At 44.2% G+C, this 24,701-nt stretch overlaps 1 protein-coding gene and 1 long non-coding RNA gene across 5 annotated transcripts in view; one reads left to right on the top strand and one right to left on the bottom strand.

The window, feature by feature from the left end:
* The window catches only part of LOC149350121 (uncharacterized), a 602,760-nt gene that overhangs the window by 205,848 nt on the left and 372,211 nt on the right, over nucleotides 1-24,701 (top strand). The gene's annotated exons all lie outside the window — the stretch shown is intronic.
* Nucleotides 1,916-23,267, bottom strand: LOC149350136 (uncharacterized). Of its 3 annotated transcripts, none has more exons than XR_016290235.1 (6): nucleotides 23,205-23,267; nucleotides 22,973-23,115; nucleotides 16,185-16,521; nucleotides 14,522-16,095; nucleotides 12,930-13,042; nucleotides 1,916-2,011 (listed from the first exon to the last, which is right to left on the bottom strand). It is a non-coding gene; the product is annotated as an uncharacterized LOC149350136 (long non-coding RNA). The 3 variants fall into 3 exon arrangements; XR_016290236.1 differs by having other exon boundaries at nucleotides 14,522-14,654; nucleotides 16,043-16,095; nucleotides 22,973-23,265; XR_016290234.1 differs by having other exon boundaries at nucleotides 22,973-23,265.

Genomic DNA, 24,701 nt, shown 5'->3' with positions numbered 1-24,701 from the left:
TGTCTGCCTCCTCTCAGCGTCGCACGACTCCTTCTATTTCAGAGATGATTATTAATAGCTTCGCTTTTGCTCTATTTCCGTAGTTTAGATAGGGCTTCTGGTTTAGATAAACCAGATGCTGGGCCATCTTGATAAAAATCGGGAATATTGCACCATAGAGCTCCAAACAAGCTGTTTCCGAATTGGGCACCGCGCCGTGCACCGGCTATCTGCAGGCAGACAAAACGTTAGCTGTCGCCACCGTTTCAAAAATTTTTCCGTCCGTTGAAGCTCACATATAGCGAACATGAATGCCACGCGGCATTCGTTCCTTATGTCCCGAAGTTTGCTGAAAATGGACCAATAGAAACGAACGTAGCAACGTACGGACTTCTATCGTGTACTTGTCATTATGCACGAGCCGTCTTCCTCCGGCGAAGTTTGTGCACGTATATTCGAGTCGCTGCCCGTTTCTTTCTCGCCTACAAAACACGAGCAGCACAGGGATCGAGATGGTGGCCGATCAACGCACTCAAGCTTGCGTGCCTTTAGAACCTACCGTTCGTTGTCATGATTCTGACTGGCGGGCCAGAGAGCATGAGTCAAGCGTTGCAAGTTTCCTTTAATATCGTCTTTGCTGAGCGCTGACGAGCGACAGAGGGCAGAGCTCGCGCCGATGCTACGCACATGAGTGCGGCGGCGATGCATTGAGAGCGTTGCGCGCTATGCAGTAAAATTTTTGGACCAAGTAAGAGTTGCTCTTGTATAAAGTCAGTGCGAAAAGTCAGTTGCAAAAAAAATCGTGATCAGTGCGTGCAGCTTGGGAGATAACTGGTGGTACTGACGAGCGTGCGTCGCTTCCCGCGGCTCGGTTGAGGCTTGATGCGATCTTTAATTACCCGCTGTGTAATAGAACGTATATTTGTCACTTTTAAGGGGCGGGGGGAGGGGGGAGGCAGAAGCGTTGACAACTCATCAGTGTCTCGCTCCACTCCGCATCTGTTCCTCGAATTTCACACGTGCCTATAACTTGGGTTGCCTCGCTGCAAGTTCGAAATGTCTGCGGGACAGGGCGATGCTGGACTCGTGTGGAGGATTTTCTCCTCCTTTCCGTCACGTATATGTGTAACGCCCGTCGTTCGCTAATTCTTCGCGGAAAAGTTTTGACGCCCGCGTGCACGTTCGCGATGAGGACCGGGGCCGAGGGGCGCATTCCCGCACGCGGGCTTCTGGCCCCTGCGTCTTCATTACAACCAAGCACCGCTTCAGGGGACGCCCTACCATGTAGCGGAGTCTTCTGATCCCCAAACTCTCTCTGAGTATTAAAAAAGTTTTTCACCACCACCACCACCGTTGTGGCAGTGGTACGAAATGTTGCCCTGTGACGTTGTCTGAATGTTGCCGATTTCCTGTTGTTGTTTTTTTTGCTTGCGATATAACGTTTTTAGAAACGTTTTGAAACGCGAAGCAAAAAACCGCTTCTACAATAAGGAGATAATGTTTGCACAATGTTAAATTTAGCGTGATAATTGTATTTCAGGTAACATACAGCTTTAACGTTCTTACAGCGTTAGCACCATGTTGCGGGTAGCGATGGCAGTCATAATGGTGGGCTTAACCGCATCTTTAGCTCTTGCCCATTGTCACTGGTTTTTGACGGTACTCGTCAGAAAGCCAGCAACCATGTGCAAACGCTGCTGAGCTGTTTCCCGCATAACTGATTTGTGGTGTATTAGATGCTGGCAGAAGTGAATGCTTGTATGCAGCAGCAGCTCCCAGCAGCAGCTCCCACGAGGTCCACTGATGATGGGCGGCCAAAATAAAAGTTTGCACAGCACAGCAGGCCAGTGAGCTGAAAGCAAATATGGTGGCGTATACCTCTGCAGCTTGGCATGGAAATCACACAAGGTTAAAGTGGTAAAGAAAATATGACATGAAGGCCACATCCAGCATTTATTGTCTGTTGGGCCATATGAAACTCGCCACTTGATCCGCGCAGTGAGCAGGAGCATTAACTTCACTGGAACACATCCTGCACAAGTGGCGAAACACACACACGAAAAAACTATCACAGATGCACTGAGCAGAAAAATGCATATACATCAGCACTTCATTGCAAAATGCCTGATAAGCTGCCAAAACATTTCAGCCACACTGGAACTATGCTAGCCATGATGCTAGCATAGCTGTTTGTCATACAGTTTGATACAGTCAAAGAAGGTACACAGCAGTTCCAATTGATCATTTGCGTAAATCTGTTAAGCCAGCTTCTCCGCTAGGCTTGTTCTCCAAATAGAAGGTCCCGAACCCACACGACGCTCTCACGTCCTTCATGGGAACGAAAACTCCGTACGGTCGCGCACTGCCTACAGCAGAGGCTAGGCAGGGAGGGGAGGAAGACCGGCCTTTATCGCCACATGGTCCATTGAACAGCTCGTCTCTTGAAGAGGCATTTTACTTCCCCAAAACAGTAAAGATTTCATTTATGGGGTTTAACGTCCCAAAGCGACTCTAGGCTATGAGGGACACCGTAGTGGAGGCCTCTGGATAGTTTCGACCGCCTGGGGTTCTTCAACGTGCACTGACATTGCACAGTACACGGGCCCCTAGAATTTCGCCTTCATCGAAATGCGTCCGCCGCAGCAGGGATCGAGCACGCGTCTTTCAGGGCAGCAGCCGAGCACAACTAAGCCACTGCGGTGGCGTAGTCCAGTTACAGATACGCGATTTTGCAAAAATGAGGAGGCAAATGAACATCTCTGCGTCGAGGAGGTACTTCACCACTATACCAGTAAAAAAAAGAAAAAGAAAAGAGCCAATGGGTTTAATTGGGCATACAAGTTGGAGTAGCACTCTGGGCTAACAACCAGGCAGACCTGTCATGTATTCATTAAAGTCTCTCCCTCTTCCCTCTCCAGTTGGTTCCAATGGGAACCAGAGCTCATGAAACCAATTGGTTAGTTCATTTGGTTTCCCTAGTTCCACCTGGGCATTCCAGTTGGCTCTGCATTGCCAACTGGATTACCCAACTGCCTCGTGAGGTTCCAGTTGGTTCGGGCGCTCCCAATGGATCACCCAAATGGAGCTTCCAAGTGGAATCCAGAAAGCCACTTGCAAGCTGAGCTCTTAGTAGAGCTCCCAATTGGTTTCCTGGGTTCCATTTGGAAGCTCTAGACAGTTTCAATTAGGCGATCCAATTAGGAAATCCAAGGAAGCCAATGATATGTCCTTCACTGAGATTTGCATATATCCAGTTGTCTATTAAAACAGAACAGTGAACGAATTAGGTTCTTGTAAAAGAGAGAGTAGTAGCTTAATCTTCTGATCGTTTCATCATTTCCACTATCACAGCGGGTGTTATTAAATAAGAATAAAGGCTGTGGCTAAAGGCACAGTCTTGATCAAAAGTCCCAAGGCTACAGCGTTCACCTGCAGCGAAATGAATGTCCTTAGAATGCTCCGCGTAGCGGATCAATTCAAAACACAAGCCAAGCAGGAAGCTTCTCTACATCCAGAAGAAACCTTCTGCTAGCATTTCAAGGTCCTTCGGTCTTTAATAGTGCCGTAATGGCTCTGTTATGCGGCTGAAGCGAAAAGCCTTTGGCCTCAAGACTTTTGACCAAGACTTACGTCAGACGTACCACGTTCATTTTATTCCCGACTACGTTCTTTTAAAGTGCAGCTAAAGGTATGTCGCACGTGGACACGGATAATTTTTTTCACAAGTTCGTCGGACGGATATGACGTGTTTTTTGAAGTCCAACCATTAGATTCTCGCTCGATTTTGTTCTCATCGCGCTCGTTTGGATTGCCATCTACAAGCATGGTATACCTTTGGATCAGGAACGTTTACTCACTGCTCGGAATGGGGTATATTGGCGTTCGGTGCGCGCACTTCGAGAGCTAGCAAATAAACTTTATAATCTACACGCGTGTCTTCCGGTTGCACCGTTTGCAGCACGTCGTTTGGTTCCCGCGCGCGCTGCAAAATTACTCGTGGCTGTTTCCATGCCAGCATTGGACACATGTGCTTGGACGTGTGCCGAAGTCCGCTTCGTTAACTTGGAGGCTGGTTTCCTTGCCGCGAGCCTCTGTCCTCCAGTCGAAGTCGAGTGCACGCCGCATCAGTGGTTCAAATGCATGTGCGGCGTGGGGCAGTGGTTTAAACTGAATGTGTCCACTCTTTGACATCTTTTTTAAGCTGCGAATTGGGGACTGTCGTCGTCTTCCCCCCAAAAACGTTGCTGTTTGTCCGGGAGTGGCTCGTACACGCTTCCGGCATCTCACGGCTTTGCTGCTCCTCCCCCGTGTATTGCGGTGGAGTGGAGCACGTCTTCGCCTCGGCAGGCGTGCCGGCCTGGCCATCGCCGCTGTGCTAACGCGTTGGGGTCAGTTAAATTCGAAACACTACTGATTGTTTCAAGGCTGTGAAGCAGAAGTTAAAAATGTGAAAGATGAACATTTGATTTGCCTATAATGAAGAGCTAGCATGACATTTCTTACGTATTACGGATGGGTGATCTGCAGGGCGAGATAAGTGTGTATATATATAGTGCCGGGTACGGAAATGCTGCTGACAGCTTGCCTAAAATACGAGCAGAACTAGGTGACAGATTACGAGACTGTTTAGAAAGCCGGAGTGCTAAGGCACCGAGCGAAACACATCTCTGTTGGCGTACGTACGTACACACGTCGCGAGCTGCCGCCGCCGCCGCTTGCATGGGCGAGCGACTGCGGTGCTCACTGGTCGTCGCCGCCGTATCGGCACGAATAGATTCGACATGCCTTTTGCCACGGTTGTGAGGTGGACTAAAAATTTTGTCGTGATTAACATCCTATCTGCGCTGTTTGCGTTATTGAAGAACTAGCATTTCTTATGGATTACGTTCGGGCGGACGTGTTAATTTTGCACGATTAGATGCGTGCTGTGATGGGCACAGGCAGGCGATCCCCAGTATCTATCCCTGCGCTTCAGCGAAATACTTCAGATAGATTGCTTAACCTACGAGCAGATCGAGGTGACAGATTACGAGACTTAATTATTGAGTGCGAAGCGAAGACACCGAGCGTACGTCGCGTCGCCTGCCGCAGTCGCTTGCATGCAATAAACAGCGGCGCTCGCCGCGCGCGACCGGGCGTGAGGAGGCCAACCTGTGCCATTTGTGGGATATGTACAAAAGCGCGATATAGATATAACTTACTTTTGCAGTGCCTCAAAAGTACGTAGCATAGCAAGAAGCACGACGGGCGCTGAAAGGAAATAACCAAGGAGAGGATGTGACGTCGCTTTTTGCGAAGCGCCCTCGCAACCGGAAGTTGGGTCGCCTCTGCTCCTCGGTTTTCTCTCCTCGCCCCCTTGTTCCCCGCCGAGCTGGTTCGTTGGCTGGCCGAACGCTGCTTCTCATGAAAACATGAAAGCGAAACTTCTGAAAGCGTAGTGCGTAGTCGCGCATCACGATGGGTTTGAAAAGGCTGTGACTTTGGCAGTGGAGTGTCACACGTACGCCAGCTGCTGTGTTTCACGCTGCAAGTCGCGTACGCGACTTTTAGGAGGTGGATGTCGGTTTCTCGAGAGCTTACTCAGTTATAGAATTGTGTATATATTTGCGGGATCTGCGTGGCGGAGCGGCGCAAAACTGCATTCCAGTGCCATCTGCCGCCTCCAAGCATGTTGTCACTGCTCACGAAAATTGAGTGTGAAGCACGCTTTGCGCATGCCTATCTTTTCCTCGCTATCAAGCATGCCTTGACGCTTGCTTCCCCGTGACGCGCTTATCAGACTCACGGAAGGCGCTGTGGACGTTCGCAGCCAGTCCTACTTAGGCTCGCGCGAGGAGTCGGAGCACAAGTGCTGTGAGCCTCGTCATCGGGCGTCATCGCGGCCGATGGGTGCGGGAATGCAGTTTTGCGTTGCTCCGCCGCAGGCTGGAGATCCCGCAAACTTTTGCTGCGGACAGTACGTGTGTTTTTTTTTTTTTATAAATCTCCAGGCTGGTTCCGCAGTAAGTTTTTCAAATAAATTCTTTATCTGGCTGTCTTCAAATTATTCTGATTCTTCATAGAAATGTGATGATTGGTACCGTACGTAATTTGCACATGTTGCTGTTACATTACACATTTCCTTCGTATGTTTGCATATGTGCTTTGTGTATTGTGGTAGAGAATGCTTGAAGAACAGTGGTACATTCTTTTCAGCCAGCATGGCACCACTGACTTATTGTGATCATCACAAAGTGAACAAGGGAGGAAAGAGCCTCAGGGTTGTTGGCCAAGTTTCGACAAGTGGGCTTGCCTTTGCCCAGACGAAGACAAGTCCTTTTGTTGAAATGCTGGCAAGCACCCTGAGGCTCCCCCTCCTTTGTACACTTGCGGGAAGGGGAGATACCGCTTGAGTTTAAACATGCCAGGATCACTTTCATTCTGAAGCTGGAAAAGAAGTTTTTGTTATCAAGAAACCCATCTACCTGCCCTCTTTCTACCAAGGACTTATTGCGATCATGCATGAATTGGTTCATGCACAGATGTATAACCAGATATAATTAGGATTAGTCTTTTTTTTTGGTTGAGTTCATGTCCTGATATGCTGTAGTTGCAAGAGATGCCACACTGAACACCCCTCATAGATTGATGTTACCCATCTGGGCAGCATATGGACATTTTTGCATTTTGTGACCACCACTGCAGTGTGAATGCAACTGCTAGGATAATGCTTGCAACTTATGCCAAGCAGCTGAATGCCTCTGTGCCATCACAGCCAGTGAAGAAGCATTTATCTTTCTTTAAAAGTATTGTGCAGCATTTCAAGTAGTTGAGATAAATATAACCAGGCACGTGCATTGTACTGCTTTGGTCATGTCTGTACACTTTTACATATTTTATCTCGGTGCTCATTGTTTTCTTTTCTATGTAGACATGGGCTTGGTTTCCATCTTCCACTAGTAGCAGGGTATCCTGTGTACAGGTGGTAGCAAGTTTGTTCTGTCAGAGCATTGGATGCGTGCTCTCCCTTCCCCACCCTAGTTTTGTGTAGAGTAATGCGTTTATGTACATGCCTTCTGGCACATTTTTGTGTACATAGTTTTCACTCCGTAGTATCATTTAGTTTCATAGCATGAATGCACACTGCTTATTTATGCCCTCTCTGCATGATACACATGGGCTTGATTTTTATGCTGTGTTAGTAGCATGGCATCCGGATTTGCAGATGTTAGCAAATTTTGTTCTGGCAGTTATATAATGTATACAGGCCACTTTTATGTGCACACTTTGCTGTAGGACTAGAATATCCGCAGATGACAGTTAACAATTAACATTCACACTTAACACTTTTTTATTTGAAACATTTGTTCTGCTTTCACGTGGGGGGACAGTGTTTACAGTGACATATTGCTAGTGTAGCAATACACCCTATATGTGTTCACTGGCTGCATATGTTTGTTGAGAGAGGCTTAATAAATGTTGTTGACCAAAACGCATTTATGGTGTTAATGAATTACTTTGGCCATTGACAATATTAAACAACCAATGCAATGCAAAGACCAAGACCTGTGCACACTATATATGTTGACCACACTCATTAGGCTATAGCCAGCAGAACCATGCTTGGAACTAAGGGAACATTAAGCTAGCTTGGATATACCTTGTGCATGTTGAAGATGCATGAGTAGCCATGTAGGTTTAGCAGCGCTATCCCAAGATGTCCTTCGTTACACAAGGCTCAGAAAGACATGTAAAGAGGAAGATGATCAGCAGTCGGAGCAGCAGAACCGATGCGACGCACGAGACGAGAAGACGACGATCGGCAGCTGAAGCAGCAGAGCCGACGCTTGGCACGAGACGAGGGCGTCAACTGTTCTGGGACCGGACCTCTCCTTGCCCACTCTAACCGGCCTTCTCAACTGTCAATAAAGGCCGTTACACATGCTGTGTTCTACAAAGGTTGCACAAGTACCTTGTGCTTAGAGATTTTATGCCAACAAATGTACTAGGTGAGCTAGGTGAGCGCGGTCTCTGGGCCTCGCGCTGAGGCTTAGCACTAGCAAGGCATAGGGCTACCCCCCCCTCCAGGTCTCCGGTGTTCGCAATTCTCCACCGGGTTTCTTTTTTAGAAAGAAGACACTCCATGTGTCGATGGAACTGTACGAACAGGCCTAGGATACGGCCTGATCTCGGTGAATAGAACCGACATCGCACTTCCTCACCAGAGCAGGATTTGGCCACCCTGGTGTATATTGGCCACAACCTTCTATGAACAACCCAATTAACCCTCAGTCCCCAGTGGCTGCGGAGAAGCTGTCCGGGGTGGTGGTCAGACCTCTGATGCAGCAGAGGGTGCTAAGAGTCACTGGCTCTGGACAAGTCGCCATTGGAAACTGAACCTGGCAATGTTTAACACAAGAACCTTATGCATTGAGGCTAGTTTAGCAGTGCTGTTGGAGGAATTAGCGGGTATTAAATAGGATGTCATAGGGCTTAATGAGGTTAGGAAGAAAGATGAGACATATACAGTACTAAAGGGCAGGCACGTACTATGCTATCGGGGAATAGCAAAGAGACGAGAACTAGGTGTGGGATTCCTCATCAGTCAGGATATAGCTGGCAACATAGAGGAGTTTTATAGTCTTAACGAGAGGGTGGCAGCTATAGTAATTAGGCTTAATAAGAGGTACAAGCTGAAGGTGGTGCAGGCCTACACGCCTACCATGAGGACCAGATTGTTGAAAGCGTCTGAAGATGTGGAATCGGCAATGACCAAAGTAAAATCACAGTACACTGTACTGATGGGCCACTTCAATGCGAAGGTAGGCAAGAAGCAAGCTGGAGACCAGGCGGTAGGTGACTATGGCTTAGGTTCTAGGAATAGCAGGGGAGAATACGGATTATGAATACCTTCTTCCGCAAACGAGCCAACAGGAAGTGGACGTGGAAGAGCCCCAATAATGGTGAGACTAAAAATGAAATAGACTTCATACTGTGCGCTCACCCTGGCATCGTAGAGGATGTGGAGGTCCTCAGATAGGTCCGTTGTAGCGACCACAGAATGGTAAGGTCTCGTATTAGCTTAGATTTGAAAAGGGAATTGAGGAAATTAGTGAAGCGGAAGTCTATTAACGAGTTAGCATTAAGGGGGAAAGTAGAGGAATTCAGGATTTTGCTGCAGAAAGATTTTGTGCTTTAACTGAAGAAGATGACCGTAATGTTGAAACAATGAATGATAATCTCGCAGCTAACGTTACGGAGTGCGCTGTAAAAGTAGGCCGTAGGATGGTTCGACAGGATACTGGCAAGCTGTCTCAGGAGACTAAACATCTGATTAAGAAACGCTAAAGCATGAGGATGTCTAAGTCCACAGAAAGAATAGAAAATCAGAGCTATTGAAGTTAATAAATAAGCTCGAGGTAGCCGACATCAGGAAGTTTAACATGGAGAAAATCGAGCATGCTCTAAAGAGCGGAGGTAGCCTAAAAGCAGTGAAGAGAAAACTAGGCATAGGGGAAAAATCAGATGTATGTGATAAGAGACAAAGAGGGCAATGTCATTAGCAATATAGATAAGATAGTTAAAGCAGCCAAAGAGTTCTGCACAAATCTATACAGTAGCGAATGCAATCAAAATGGTACTGAGAGAGGCAGTCGAGCACAGCAATGGGGCATACCGCCTGTAACGAAGGAGGAAGTAAAGAAAGCCTTAGGAACAATGCAAAAGGGGAAAGCAGCTGGTGAGGATCAGATAACAGGAGATTTGTTCAAGGATGGAGGAGAGATTGTGCTCGAAAAACTAGCCACCCTGTATACGCAACGCCTTGTGACCTCGAGCGTACCAACAGAGCTTGGAAAAACGCTAAAATTATCTTAATTGATAAGAAAAGAGATGTCAAGGATTTGAAGAATTACAGACCGATCAGTTTATTGTCTGTTGCCTACAAGGTAATTACTAAGGTAATCGCTAATAGGGTCAGGACAACCTTGGACTTCAGTCAGCCAAATGGTCAGGCAGGCTTTTGTAGAGGATACTCGACAATGGACCATATTCACGCTATCAATCAGGTGATAGAGAAATGGGCAGAATATAACCAGCCCCTGTATATAGTGTTCATTGATTACGAGAAAGCATTCGACTCAGTAGAAACCTCAGCAGTCATGCAGGTATTGCGGAATCAGGGTGTAGAAGAGAGTTATATGAAAATATTGGAAGATATTTATAACGATTGCACAGCTCCATAAAATCCATAAAGTTCTCCATAAAGTCAGCAATAAAACTCCAATAAGGAAAGGTGTCAGGCAGGGAGACAGGATCTTGCCAATGCTATTCACCGCTTGTTTACTGGAGGTATTCCGGGGCCTGAAATGGGAACTGTTGGGGATAAGAGTTAATGGAAAACGCCTAAGTAATCTGCGATTCGGTGATGACATTGCCTTGCTAAGTCACTCAGGACATGAACTGCAAAGCATGATCAATGAATTAGACAGGCAGAGCAGAACGGTGGGGCTAAAGATTAACATGCAGAAAATCAAAGTAATGCCCAAGAGTCTAGCAAGGGAACAGCAATTTGCAATTTAGGTAGCGAGGTGCTGGAAGTAGTAACAGAATACGTCTGTTTAGGGCAGGTAGTGACCGCTGATCCATATTATGAGAGGGAAATAACTAGAAGAATAAGAATGGGGTGCAGCACATATGGCAGGTTCTCTCAGGTCATGAATGGCAGTTTAGCAATATCCCTCAAGAGAAAAGTATACAACAGTTGTACCTTACTGGTACTCACCTATGGGGCAGAAACGTAAAAGCTAACAAAGAGGGTTCAGCTTGAGCTAAGGACAACGCAGTGAGCTATGGAAAGAAAAATGATAGGTGTAACGTTAAGAGATCGGAAGCGGGCGGAGTGGGTGAGAGAACAAACGCGGGTTAATGATATCCTAGTTGAAATCAAGAGGAAGAAGTGGGCTTGGGCAGGGCATGTAATGCGAAGGCAAGATAACCGCTGGTCCTTAAGGGTAATGGAGTGGATTCTAAGAGAAGGCAAGCGTAGCAGGGGCCGGCAGGAAGTTAGATGGGCGGATGAGATTAAGCAATTTGCGGAAATACAGTGGCCACAACTGGTGAAGGACAGGGTTAATTGGAGAGACATGAGAGAGGCCTTTGCCCTGCAGTGGGCATTGTCAGGCTGATGATGATGATGATGAGCTGGAAGCTATTGGGACATAGTGCCCGAAGTTAGATTTTCATGACGGTCTTGTTTAAAATGTACTGCAGCAGAAGCACGTATTTTTAAAATTTGCATTGCAGTGTAGCTGTAGGGCTCAACGCAGATTTCAAAGGTGATTGCTTTCATATGTGCACCTGGGAGCGAATCTATTCTTGTCAACCAAAACCTCAGCATATCGCATACCGGCATTGTAAACGACACATTTTGTTACTTTTTATTAATCAGACATGACACGCGTACGTCCGTAGCATAAAATATCAACACAAAAATCAGCTGTGAAAGATCAGGATGAAATGCACCATTGTGAGCCGATGCCAGCAGCCATGGTATGAGCACAAACCCTGCCAACGCTTGTTTAAGTGTTTCTTGAAAGAAGATAACCGCACCGCTCGCTGAAATCCTCCTACACCACTTGCATCCCCCTCCCAGCAAACACACAGCTACACACAGACCGAAACACAGGTGTGGTGGACCTTTTCTGATGTCAGGCCGAGAAAGACAATATCACATGCCACTTGGTGCAGAGCACCGTACTCCTCGGGACTACGGTATGCCATATAGCTTTTGGAACGCAGGTTAGAATTGCCAAGAGCGGCTTCATGTTTTTGTGCTGTTTGACGAGGTACAAAAGTCTACTACAGTAATCATCGCCTCTTCTCGTGTCGAAGCACGATTCAGGAGTGCTTCCTTTTTGAGAGATTCATTTCAATGCACTGATCGCTTTGCAGCACTACACCAAGTTTGACAAACCAATATCAAATCTATGGTTATTCGCCGCTTTTTCGAACAATCCTGGATGCATGCGTAACATGAGGAATGTAAAACACACAAGGCTGAACACACCGTGCTGAAAGCCCATCCACAGCTGCCGATAAACACATCGGAGCCTTAGCAACAATGACGCCGTACACCGTTGCTAGTGGCCAGAGTTTTCATAGTAACAATGACAACATAGGTAGTGGCCCAACTTTTTACGCCTAAATTCTGATGTCACTTCCACCACACTTTAGCCAATGCATTGGGAATACGAAAGGCCTTTCCAGAATTTTCCTTCCTCTATGATAACCGGCAATAGTTTGTATGTGGCTGTAGCCATGGGCCTTCAGTGACGCACACGTAACCTCTAATGAGAATTAACTAGGTCCGTCAGACGTATCTTTAGACACTTCGAACAATAAATAAGACATCATTGCATAATAAACAAGCGTAGCAGGCTCCAGCAAGAAGGTCTCAAAATTTTGTGATATAAGTGACTCCAGAAGTGCGTTCTGTTGATATATGTTGAGAAGTTATGATAGTGTCCGAGCTTGAGGGTATGTGATACAAGCTTGTTGGTCTCGCTTGATTTTCATAATTTAATTATAATTTTAATTCCCTCATAGAAATGTTTGCAGATACTTTCCAGTAGTCCTAGAAGAAAAGTCAACTGGTTCCAAATTGAACTTTAATTTAGGGAGGGGGTCTGGCCATTTCAAATAATTTGGGCCCAATGGGTATGCGATTTGAGTTCAATTGGTGATCTATTTGGTCTGGTTGAGTGAGAAATTGTTTCTCATTGGAAGCACCAATCGGGCTCAATTGGTTGAGCCCAGTGGGTGGCAAAAACACAATTGGAAAACACAGAACCTGTTGGTTTCAACTGGAAATTTTCCAATTGGACCCTTTGATTTTTTTTTTAATTGGGTATACAGTAGAATCAGGGTATTCATATGACATCACAGGTGACATTCTGTTGTCGAGCACGTACCTAGTTTCAGCGGTGCAAACGGGCTGATGTGGATAAGCCGACTCGACACGTGCAGTGGCCTTTAGCCATGTTCCCCAAACAACGAATGGTGGCCATTGTGATGTGGGTGAATACTGTACAGATTAAACAGAAAACCACAAATAACTGACTGCCCCAGAAAGCTTTAACTTTGCTTTCTTCAGGTGCTCTTGTTTATACCATGCCAGAGCTACAAATGTTTTCTTTTTTTTTCAAATAATGCCTCAAGTTCCACAACTTTTCCTTGTTAAATAGTGCTTCTGGTCATAAATAAGGGTTAAATTCATGTTTGATTATCTTCAGCAGTCGTGGAGCAAATCATGACCAGAACTATGACGCTGTGTAGGGTGCTAAGAATGGTGCAGCTGTACTATTTATGGAGATATCAGCCATTATATGGGATATCACAGCAGTTAGGAGTACTGGTGAAGCATATGAAGGGTTAAGGAATGGGCACACATTCTCTTACAGAGGTCTGCCACATGTGGGAGAATGTGGTGTGGGTTTTAATGGTGAACTTACCATGATAATCATGAAGTGGAAAAGTGAAAAATATTAGGGAAGGTACAGCAAGGCGGAAACTGGGCCGAGTTGGTAAGTATTCATGATTTTGCTGACAGCGCAACAAGTACAGGACGTGACACAAAAGAGTGACACAAACAATCGCTGACTATCAACTGGTTTTTATTGAAGTACGAAAGGTATATATATACAAACATTAAAACACTTATCCACTTATCAAGACAACAGAAGGTAGCTAGACCAAATGCTCACAACCTGGAGAATAAAGATGAAGTAGCTTTTTGCCCAAGGGCCTTTTTCTCTTTTAGAGAAATAAAGATTATGTGTATGTATGTATGTGTATGCTTATAAAGAAACAACAAAGTGTGGAGCTCTCAAACCTCACAGAGAACACGGAAGTAGTAGAACTACCAAACCTAGCCAATAATTCAAAGGTAAGCAACGCAAGAAAATATACCATGGCCAGTATCGAGCAAACACAAACTCATGGATGAAACCTAAAAACAGCAACAAGGAAAGCGAGCATGCATAAGTAAAATATATGCAGTAGAAGACAAACAGCAAGTGACCTTAGATTTGTTGATGGTGCTGTTAAGTATTTAAAAGGATGAATTGCAGTGGCTGCTTGAGGCTTGAGACAAAGAAGTAAGTCGAGGAGCATTGGAAGTGGCAAGGGAGCACCATGTAAGCCAAGTAGAGTCCTCAGAGGTAGACTAGAAAGAAGTTACCAGGAGATGAAGAACTGACGGTGGGCATTCTCGTGTAGAGGAACATTGGAAGTGGTAAGGGAAACACACTATGTAAGCCAACTAGAGTTTGCACAGCTTTACCAAAAGAAAGAAATTACCAGGAGATTAAGAATTCCTGCTAGTGAACCGGGTGGGCAATCTAGTGTTTTGAAGCAGCTAAATGATGTTGCTCAAAAAAAAAAAGCCTAATCTTGAAACTTGGTGGCTAACGAAGAGCACTGAAATTTCTGAAGAGCAGCGGGCCATGGAGATGAAAATTATAGTGGTAACACGGTACTGTGATAACACGGATTCCAAACCAACCTGAGTTGTCAATATTGTTACAGGGTAGTTCCGCTTGGGATTGCAGAGAGCGGACACAGAAGACAGGGCTTCTTCACAAATTCACGAGGTTCTCCTTCTTCCTTGCTTATGTGCATATCAGTGCATACACCGCCTAATGTAACAATATTGTAACAGAACTTTAGAGAAGAAAATGGACCTGGGCAGTGCGTGCGGTTCAGAGAAGGAATGGTCTCTTAGCGCAACAAAATGAATTTGTTGATGGATTTTAATGGTGCAAAGGCATGTGTGGCCATAGAGCATTAAGGCTTAAAGTAATTTTGTCTACTCAAGGTGGGTCAGAGGCCAATATCCCAAGCATTTCTCCCCAAACAAGCCAAGCACCAGGCCAGGGAAAATCTGGTACCCATCGCATCACACCAAAATGAATTTCAAAGGAAGGAAAATGCTGCAGGAGATCTGATCGTAAGTTCGTGAGAAAGGAATCGTGCATTTCTTAGCATAGTGTGGCAAGCAGCTGGTGCAAGACAGTGATAACCAGAGATCACTGGCAGAGCCCACTGTTCTGAAGTGAATGTAACCTTAATATTGATGATAATGAAATTCACTACACCCCAACTTGAGCTGTTCAGAATCAGTACAGGTTTCATGCTTCCAAAAGAAACAAATTTTCTCAGTGTGACAGGAAGAAATTAAGCTTGTAAGTTCACCAAAGCATTGGTATTTTGGTGGTATCAGGCTGGAGATGTAGGCGAATTGATCCTGCCTCAAAGAAGAGCTACGTAGAACACAAAGCACTCTTAGGTCATTCCTACATTGACAGCTCTTAACAACAATTTCAAAACTGTTTTTTTATTGCACAAACAATAACATGTAGTTCATGTTGGTCATTTGGTTATTTTAATGAGCCTCTCCTAGAACTTTTAGTGAGAGCAAAACTACTGGGTTGTCTCAACTTAGTTTCTATAGAACCAGTGAACTTAAACACATGTGGGTTACTCAAGTAGAAGTTTTATTCTTCATGATGTGCCCTTCAAATATTAAACTACACTGAAAAGAAGTAGAGTGGAGTGCTTGTGCTACAATAACTAAGCCTCAACACCAGCGAGAACACAAGGTAAAGATAATCTGAAATCCCCAAAAGTCGAATGTTTGAAAGAACAAAAACAAAATATAGAAAACACAGCTGCAACGAACCAGGGTGACACTGAGCACACATTTGAAAACTGTTTACTCTAAATGAGCAGTCTAGTGTCCAGTACTCCTTAGCCAGCATGTCATTAAATGCACCACGAGTTCTGGTAGCTGTAATAGTACACAGGCATTTTGGCATGTGCACAGTAACCCTCAGTGACCACCATGCTGAATGCTTTCAGTAGGCCGTTCCAGTAACAATACTTTGCAACGAAACACTTCAAAAGTTATGCTTGCGTAATAATGCAATACCGTCAATCCTGTGAGTTTGCTACCACATGACTTGCTGACAACTCCCACAGTCTCAAAGTGTTGCAAGGGGATGCAAAAAAAAAAAACAAGATATACTTATTTTATAAATAGAAGTCAAGAGGCTCCAGTGTAATGGCACAATGGAAGTGCTGCAATAGGCAAAAGCAATGCAATGTAAACTTTACATAACACAAGAAAGCGTAATCTTTGATCATTAATTATGAAAATTTAAACATACCTTTGTATTCCATGATCTCATGTTTTCAGAAAGTAGGAGTCCGTTTCAGCATACAGGGTGCACCATAACTAATGCATTATATTCATGATATGTTTTCACTGAGAATAAACAGCTTGAAGTTTTTGCAGTAAGATGTGTCTATGGTTCTTCGGACGCAGCACGCAAGTTTTCATAGAAATTATGCTCCTCCCATCTTGATCATAGCTTGCAGTCGGGGTATTGTGTACCATGGATGGCAGGCATTGCTTCATTTCCATGTTTTTCTCATTATGTGCATGCAACCCTTGTGCTGGCCTCTCTGCAGCAGTTTTGTTTTGCTGGGTGAACTGCAGCATTCCTGTAAAGTCGAAAAGGTACTCAAATAAGAACTGAATGGCTTTCGAAAATGCATCTAATAAGCTACATACAGGGGCTCTAACATCACCTGGCACGTAAACAACATCAGTGTGGCCAGCAGTGTGTAGGTGCTGCAGTGGTGACATCATAAAAAAAAAACGCAGAGGAGAGTAGCAGCAGGTACACAGGCTGAAATGGCATGCTAGGACCTCCAGGCAAGATCACAAGAGCTTGTTGTGTTGAAACAATAGTCTATGGAGAGAATCTTTTTCAAAAAGCATGAGCTTCCATGTTCTCTTCACATGCCACCAGCAACAGCAAACACAACCTTCTTTCCCTTTCTTTTGTATGTCTGTCAAACCATGAGTGTTTTGATATTTGAAAACATGTTGAAGCTCTCTTTCAACACTCTGCCCATTGTTTAGACACAAACATCAAGGTTCATTATCATTTTGCTCATAATCCATGTCACCGGTGCTTGTCCATCAACTTTCAATGACCTGGACCATATTAACTGGATGACCTGTGCAGCAAGCATTGCAGAGCTGCTGAGTGCTATAAGAACACTTTGGCAATCAATTTTCAGCACAAAAGCAGCCTCAGAAGGAGGGCATCTAGCTTTGGTTCACTTAGATTTGATGTTTGTAAATGCCTGCCATACGCTGAAACATTTGCAATCAGCAATATGTTATTGTTCCAATGCTTTTCTTACCCATGAAGGAGTTAGCGTTTGTGATTGGTGGTTGTGCAGCTATGACTGCTGTGTTGCGCTGTGTTCACACGTGTTTTGCCCATGCTTTTTGGTTTGTCAGGTGGTTCATTTGCTTAACAAATCACAGCTGTAAGTTCGGCTTTCAACCTGTGCACTTTCTTCATATGTTTGCAATGTATTTTCAGCTGGTGTTCAATTTCCATTTGGAAGTCTCTTCTAAATGTTGGCCTCATCACGCTGTATTTTTCACAGAAAAAAATGTTACAGTAACATTCTTATCAAACATTGCTACAACACTTGAATGTAGCAGGGAGAAAGGAGGATTTGGTTGCCTTGGGTTTCTATTTATTGTTTCAAATGATGGTTTGCCTGTTGTGACATTCTAGAATGTCCATGCTATATTTAGAAGCATGTCAATTTGTGGGTCAATGAGCTCTATCAAATGATTTGCAGCTTGTACTACGTGGCATATGAGGTAAGGTTTGTTATATTTTAATCATATGTCGGCACTGCTCTACCTTGTAACGGTCTCTTGGGCCTCGTCAAGCTGCCCCGAGCAGCTTTTTGCCCGAGAGCTCCAACGAAAATAAATGAATTGAATTGAATTGAATCTGTTTTCTCTGTGAAAGTGCACGAAGCCGTAACCATCAATCAGCAGAAAGACTGCAGCAGCTTTGTTTGCATGGTAACTTCAGCCTTATAATAAGAGAGTAGGTAGGTAAACTTTAATGATCAAAATCAGGGGAATGGTTTTTGAGGATTGTGGGTGGGGTCTTCATTCCATGCCTCCACTGGCTTGTGCTGTGAAACGGACCTGTTTTATGAGAGCAATTACTCATTCACATCCGCCCAAGCGCATTGGTATGGAGCTACAAAGGAAAGTTGTACAGTTTCCACAAAAACTTAGTAGTTGAAGAAAATTCATCCTGGTCTGGAGTTCGAACCTGGGACCACCACCTCACCGGAGCAGTCACTGAGTTAACCGGGACGGCTAGCATGGCATGGGTGGATGCCAGTGAGTATAATTACTCTCTTATTACAAACCTACTCCATCTTAGGGCAGGGAACCCGGAACAGGGGGAGCAAGGGGGGTGGTCAACCCCCCTACCACCACCTCGGTCTACAAGTTGATCTAGTTTGCTTTGTAGCCAGTTGTAAAGCATTTCATTAAAGTAGCCTAAACTAATCATGTCCCAACAAAAGTCCTTGATTGCGTGACGCCTGTTGATGAGCAAGGTTAGCAGAATTTAAACAGACTGTGTGTGAACTTTCTCAGTGCAGCCGATCACTCCTCATTTGTACATCTTTATAAAGCTACCCATTTAAATTTAAGTTTACATTTTTATATACATTCACAAATGCACCTTTGAACAGTGCAAAATAATAAAGAAAAATATAAGCAAGAAATATAAAATTTAATATGTCAATAAATAAAACTTGGACTCAATAATGAAATAACTAGCCCCCACCCCTCCATCCCTGCTCAGAAAACGCCCTGGATTCCTTGCCTTGGAGGATTGAACTAACCATTTCATTAAAAATTATTGATCACTTTGCTCTCTCCCTACCATATCCTAGCCCTTCTAGTCAGCTTGGTTGGTAGAGCAACTGCTGTGATAATGCAAAGGTCTCGGGTTCAAAACCCGGACCAGGACAAATTTTTCTACGAAGTTTCTGCGGAGGCTGTATAACTTTTCTTTGTAGCCGTATGGCTATGCTCGGGTGGACGTCAATGAGTAATTACTCCCTTACTACAAACCTACTCCACCTTGGGAGATTCCCCCTAAACATATCTTCAGCCTTATGTCAGAGCACATGCAGCTTGAGCAGTAAAGTTCACCTTATGAAGCCCACCCTTCTTTTTTCACAAAGCACATGTGAAAAGTGCTCCCTTCATTTCCAACCTTCAAATCAACGTTTTAATATGAAGCACTTCGCAGAGACCTGATAACGTGTTTTCAGCACAAGGTGGCCTTTTAGTTATTTATTTTAGTTATTTTTTATTCATGCTCGTGAGGTGGTGGAAATTATGCAAACAGTTGCAGCAGATAAAGCTGCTTATATCTTTTTTATAGAAACCAAATTAGTTTGCTGTTCTGTATTAGCAGAGAGTAACATGCAGGTCCCAGTCAAGGCAGTCATTGGCTTGACTTTCCATTTGTGCATCTGGAACCAATTGGAATTAAGACCCAATTGGACATTCCAGTTGGCTCACTTGCAATTCCAGTTGGAGCTTGCAATTGCTTCCAAATACACAGCTGGAACCAACTGAGAATTGTTCCATAAGCCAGTTAAACTGGTTAATGTTTTCAGTTTTCTAATTACACTCAGTTCTTTTTTTTGTTTACTGGTATACTACTTGGAATCTCAGGAACCAATTAACTTGTATGTCCAACTGGAATCTTAACATGTTCGATTTATGCAAATGGTTTTGGAAATCCTGGTTGGTTCATAAAATTCCAAAATTTGGTGTTCTCTCCCATTTGGATTATCCAACTGGGCAACGGGACACCAATTGGAATCTTAGAACCAATTTGAATAGCCAGTTGGATAATCCAACTGGACGAACCAATGGCATTGATATGTCCTGTTGAATCCAATTTGGTCCAATTGGATCTCCACTGGTTCAGTTTGGATCCAACTGCGATTCCCAGTTGGCCCTAATGTTTAGTTTTTACTGTGATCCTAATTTACCAAGTTTTATATTTCTTGCTACTGGTTTGCATTATCATTCATTATGTCATACTCTGTACAGGTGCTGCGAGAATAATACAGAACTTTCTTCGGTGTTTAAGGTTTTCTCATGCGCTCTGTGAAGAGAGTACGAAGACTTCTTTGGTTTATAAGCTAGCCCTCAGAGTACTGGAATTAACAATGCAGCTACAGCACTGCTTTTTCATTGCACACTGCCTTACTTTTGAGATCTGAAGGTGAAATCTCAAAGCAGCATTGCTTACTGCCTTGGCCTGCTCTCTGTCAAACTGATGCATGTAAGGAAATGTGCTCACTGTACAAGCCAGCCACTGATCTATTTTGCTGAATCATGAATTGCCTTGAGGCTGCTGGAATGTCAGTGGACACTGAGATGCTTCTGGCTGAGCTTAACCTGTAGCAGTTGTGTGATATCATCATCAGCTGGATTAAGTTGACTGCAGGACAAAGGTCTCTTCCAATGTTCTGCTGTTACCCTTGGTTTGTACCAACCGCAGTCACTTGCTACCAGTGAATTTCATTATCTCATGGCTCTGCATATTCTAATGCTGGCAGTGACTACATTTACCCATTCTTGCAATCTGTTCTGTTTCTCCCACTGTTATTTGTTGTACACATCACATGACCTGCCAAGCTCCAATTCTTTTCCTTAAATTTAGTAACAATATTTTCATCTTCGCATCTTTTCTCTAGTCCATGCTGCTCTCCTCCTGCCCATTAACATTACACTTATTGATTACTTTTCCTATTGAGTAAAGCTGAAATTTTGGCAAGTTGGTTCGTATTCATTGTGTGTCACCAGCGTATCAAGGACGGGACAGAACACAGCCTTTCCGTTCTGTTCTTGATGCACTGTTAACACACAATGAATTACTTTACTGCCATCTGTTGCACTGTCCAGTTGCCATTCTAGATTTCTTTGTTAGATGGCAAGACTCAGCTCATAGGTAAGCTCTGCCAGAATGCATTAGTTAAATAATTTTATTTTTGGGTTTTATCAGCAAGCTGCTGTTCATCACGTGGGAGTGTCTGCTGTATGCGCTCAACAAGCCCTCTCTTATTCATCTGCTAATTTCTGCCATGATTTATGTCTCCTGTGATTACTTGGGCATGTATTGTATTGTGTGCTATTTCCAGTGTCTCCATACCGATAAAAAAAATGCTTTTTACGTGCCAGGAAATCCCTCATTAGGTGAACAAAATGAACAGAATCAGCTCTGTAAAGTTTTACTGTATTTAACAAACTATAGGTGTAAAACTTCTTGAGCTTGTAACTTTGTCTCGTGATTAGCTTCTTGTTTAGGTAACAAGAAAAGCTTTTAGCTCAGTCTACTTTTTGTCATGGAGGAATCCTGTTAGGCAATCCTGAATGTGGGTGGAACTTCACCGTAGACTTAAGTTGTATCCAACTGTGACCTTTTCACAACCCCCGGGAAAACTGGTTTTCTGGGCTGTGCGGAGAACACGGGGGAGCTTCATCCCCAACTCTTTCTTGTGCTACGAGCACAGCCCAGTGCCCACTATGACGGCGCTCATGGAACTCTTTTTGAAAAGGTCTATAGTCCCCGTTGATTTCGATTCCTCGTTTCTCCCAATGTAGGGCTGTAGGATTGTAATGAATAATATTAGAGAGGCTGTGCCTGACTAGTATTCTCCTGCTTTTCTGAAGCATTGTAACAGCATTGCTGTTATCGCAGATATTTTGCAACATGTTTACAGTTACTTCTTTGATACCTTAATGACAAAATGCATGCATGATTGCCGGAATTTGGAGTGAGGCATACACTTTTGTTATGATGTGTGATGTTCATATACAAGGGTTAATTATACTTTGAAAACCTTTCTCTGTAACCTGGCTAATCGCTTGAGTATGGGATTGATACTGATATGCAGAGACATATATATATTCCACTGCATTCCTTTTGAGATGATTCAGGTAGGTCAGAAAATTTGTTGAGTTCAAGAGAAATGCAATGTTATACATCATCGCCCTGATTTCAGCATAGCTGTACAGTCAAACCTCGTCATAATAGAACGGTTTATAACGATGGAATGGATATAACGAAGGAATTACTATTGCCCCTTCGAAGCTGCCACAATCCGCACCGTCGGGCGCAGCGCAAAAGGTGGAAACCTTCCCTTCTTGCTGCACACGGTCCGCTGGGAGCGCGCAGTGCTCCTGAGGTGCCATGCAGAGTATAGTGTCCATTTTCGCGGTGTGGTCGCAAAAATTAGAGACAGGGGCTGGAAAATGGAAGCGCAAAAACTACTCGTATCGCTAGCGAAGAAGCGCGGTCCGATAATCGAAGGGCTGGCGTGTAGCGCTGTCTACAACCCACAGCAACAATGGAGCAATCACTAAAGCCTTTACCCAAAGTGTGAAGGAGCTAGAGAAAAGCTGAGATCTTTTTGTCTACGAAGCACTTCAGCGCCCTTTTCAAATGGTTGTCCGCTAGCCTTCAGTCTGTCTTGTCTATTCTTGCCAAGACACTGCTGTCATGCAGTGAAGTGTTGTAACCAGCGGGCTCGTTCGTCTTGCAGGGGAGCCAGCCAGAAGGGATACTTGCGTGCTCCTCCGCGTGCCCTCTTTAGCCGCATTCCGAACGGCGACACGTAAGCGTGCTCGCATGCGACAGTCGTGTTGGTCAAGGACATAACACAGCAATGGCTATGATGAAGAGATCGCGGGGCCCCTTCGGATTCGTTATGAGGAGGCTCAACTGTACTCGTCTACACTGTCAGAATTAGCAAATAATGCTGCACCTGGTACAGTACTCGCAGCCATTATAAATTATGATGGAGTAGATATTGCAGAATTTGAGGCAGTCATATGCTCTTTAAAGTAACCTTTAATTTGGGACGTTTCATAGCATTCATTCACCAAAGAGAACTGACATAACTCTCTAACTTCCGACCTCATGCCCCATATTACCCACGGCAAGACTTCGGAAAAGAAAGATCTGTACGGCATATTCACTGTGATCTTTCACTATCAGCCGCAGATGTGGTTTTCCTCGATATTGCTCACCAGTCTTCTGAATCGTTGACTTGCAACTATTTCGGCAGCGTGGACGCGCGGAACTGGACGCAGGGTCGCTCTGAAAGCTACTGCGAAAAACTGTCCCCGGAGCGTCTGCTTGTCGGATTGTCGAGTAGGTGGTGGCGGGTCAGCTAGCGGCCCGCGGGAAAAAAAATTACATTAGTTAAGGCCAGTTAAAAAAGAATGAAAAGTAAACCAAAGATATTAGCAGTGCAATTACATGGAATAAACGCATGACTACGAGCGCGGTCTGAACCAAAGTCTGACCGCGAGAAGAATAAAAAAAAGTTAGATGACTAAATTTCAAAAACGTTGGGCCTTATAAGGGCGCGCGATTGAACTTGTGTTGAGTGTAAGTTGATATTATATATATATTGAGTGCTAGCACAAACATTTTGTACAAATAATTTAGCACTAAAATCTAGTAACACTGTACATTAAGCAGTTGTTGTAGTTAGACAACATTGAGCAAATACACAAATTGTTAAACTTCACTTGTTATAAAACACTTTAAAGTTGTTAACATAAATTTGTATAGTTATATTTGTAACACTGCAACCAAATATGCAAACTAAACATTTATTTTGAAGGCAAAAATCTGGCCACCATGACAAATTGTAAAAGTCTAGCAACATAAACTAAAACTTAGGAGTTATTAAGCGCAGTTTTTAATTTCTTAAACAACAGCTTTTTATTTTAAAATAGTTTTTTTGTTTAAAAATTATACATCAATTGTGGTCAATTGTTTATTGTGGTGCCGGGAGGGCTGCTAGTGCCAATGAGACCAATGATCTTCACTAGGGGGCTGGATGGCGCATTGAGCGGAAGTTAAAAATTGGATGAATTCAATGGAAAAGAAACATAGTGTAGAACTATATCGATTCTGGAAAAGGCAGATCAGGAAAGAATTTTTCTATGATAACTCAAGAGGCAGTGCCCTACTTTTTGAAGCTAGATCAGGGTGTCTTAGAACGCGCAGCTACAAAAAGAAATTTAACGAAGAAGATGACACATGTGCAGTGTGTGGTAGATCTGTGGAAACAATTGAACACCTCATAATCAAATGTGATGGTATCCATCCGGATGTCGATGCAGGCACAGTCACTCTTTCTGAGGCCCTAGGGTTTAAAGATAACAATGGTCATGTAAATAAATCTGCAGTGGAAGTCAGCAAAAAGCGATTGGAGGATTGGTGGCTGAAAAGCAGAGATGTGGCATAAGGTTAGAATAGTAGGAAACCCTAGGCAAAGTTGATGGAGAATCTTAATGAGAATTGCCAACACAGTAAACAAAAAAAAATAATAAATAAAGAAAAGCTGAGCATGGTGGCAATTGCCACCACCCCGTTTCAAAGGGGGCGCTCCTATCCATCCATCCATCCATCCATCCATCCATCGCCCGAACGAGAAGCCAGTGCACGAAATCAGAGCTCAGCACGGTTTTTCAGTTCCAGTTTTGGTTTTTCACTTAGCATTTCGTTCTCGTCTTTTTCCACGACAGTGCCTACCTGTTGAGCCGTCAACTGATCGAGGAGACCAGCAAAGTCTTCGGGAAAGACGTTTAAAAAAATTGGCAGTGGCTTAGCTCTGGTTAAGCCTGGATATACAAGCGAAAAGCTGCAGTTATGCTTTGCTTGACGTCATGGCTGTCGCAGTTCGCGCACAATGCATTGGGAGCACCACGATAGCGGTGCAGATTTTGAGCCAACTCCCTCGCT

The sequence above is a fragment of the Amblyomma mixtum genome, chromosome 3, assembly GCF_055824585.1.
Source record: "Amblyomma mixtum isolate Tamu chromosome 3, ASM5582458v1, whole genome shotgun sequence".
Classification (NCBI taxonomy): Eukaryota; Metazoa; Arthropoda; class Arachnida; order Ixodida; family Ixodidae; genus Amblyomma; species Amblyomma mixtum.
The sequence above is the reverse complement of the archived record's forward strand: the minus strand, read 5'-3'. Positions and strand labels throughout refer to the sequence as shown.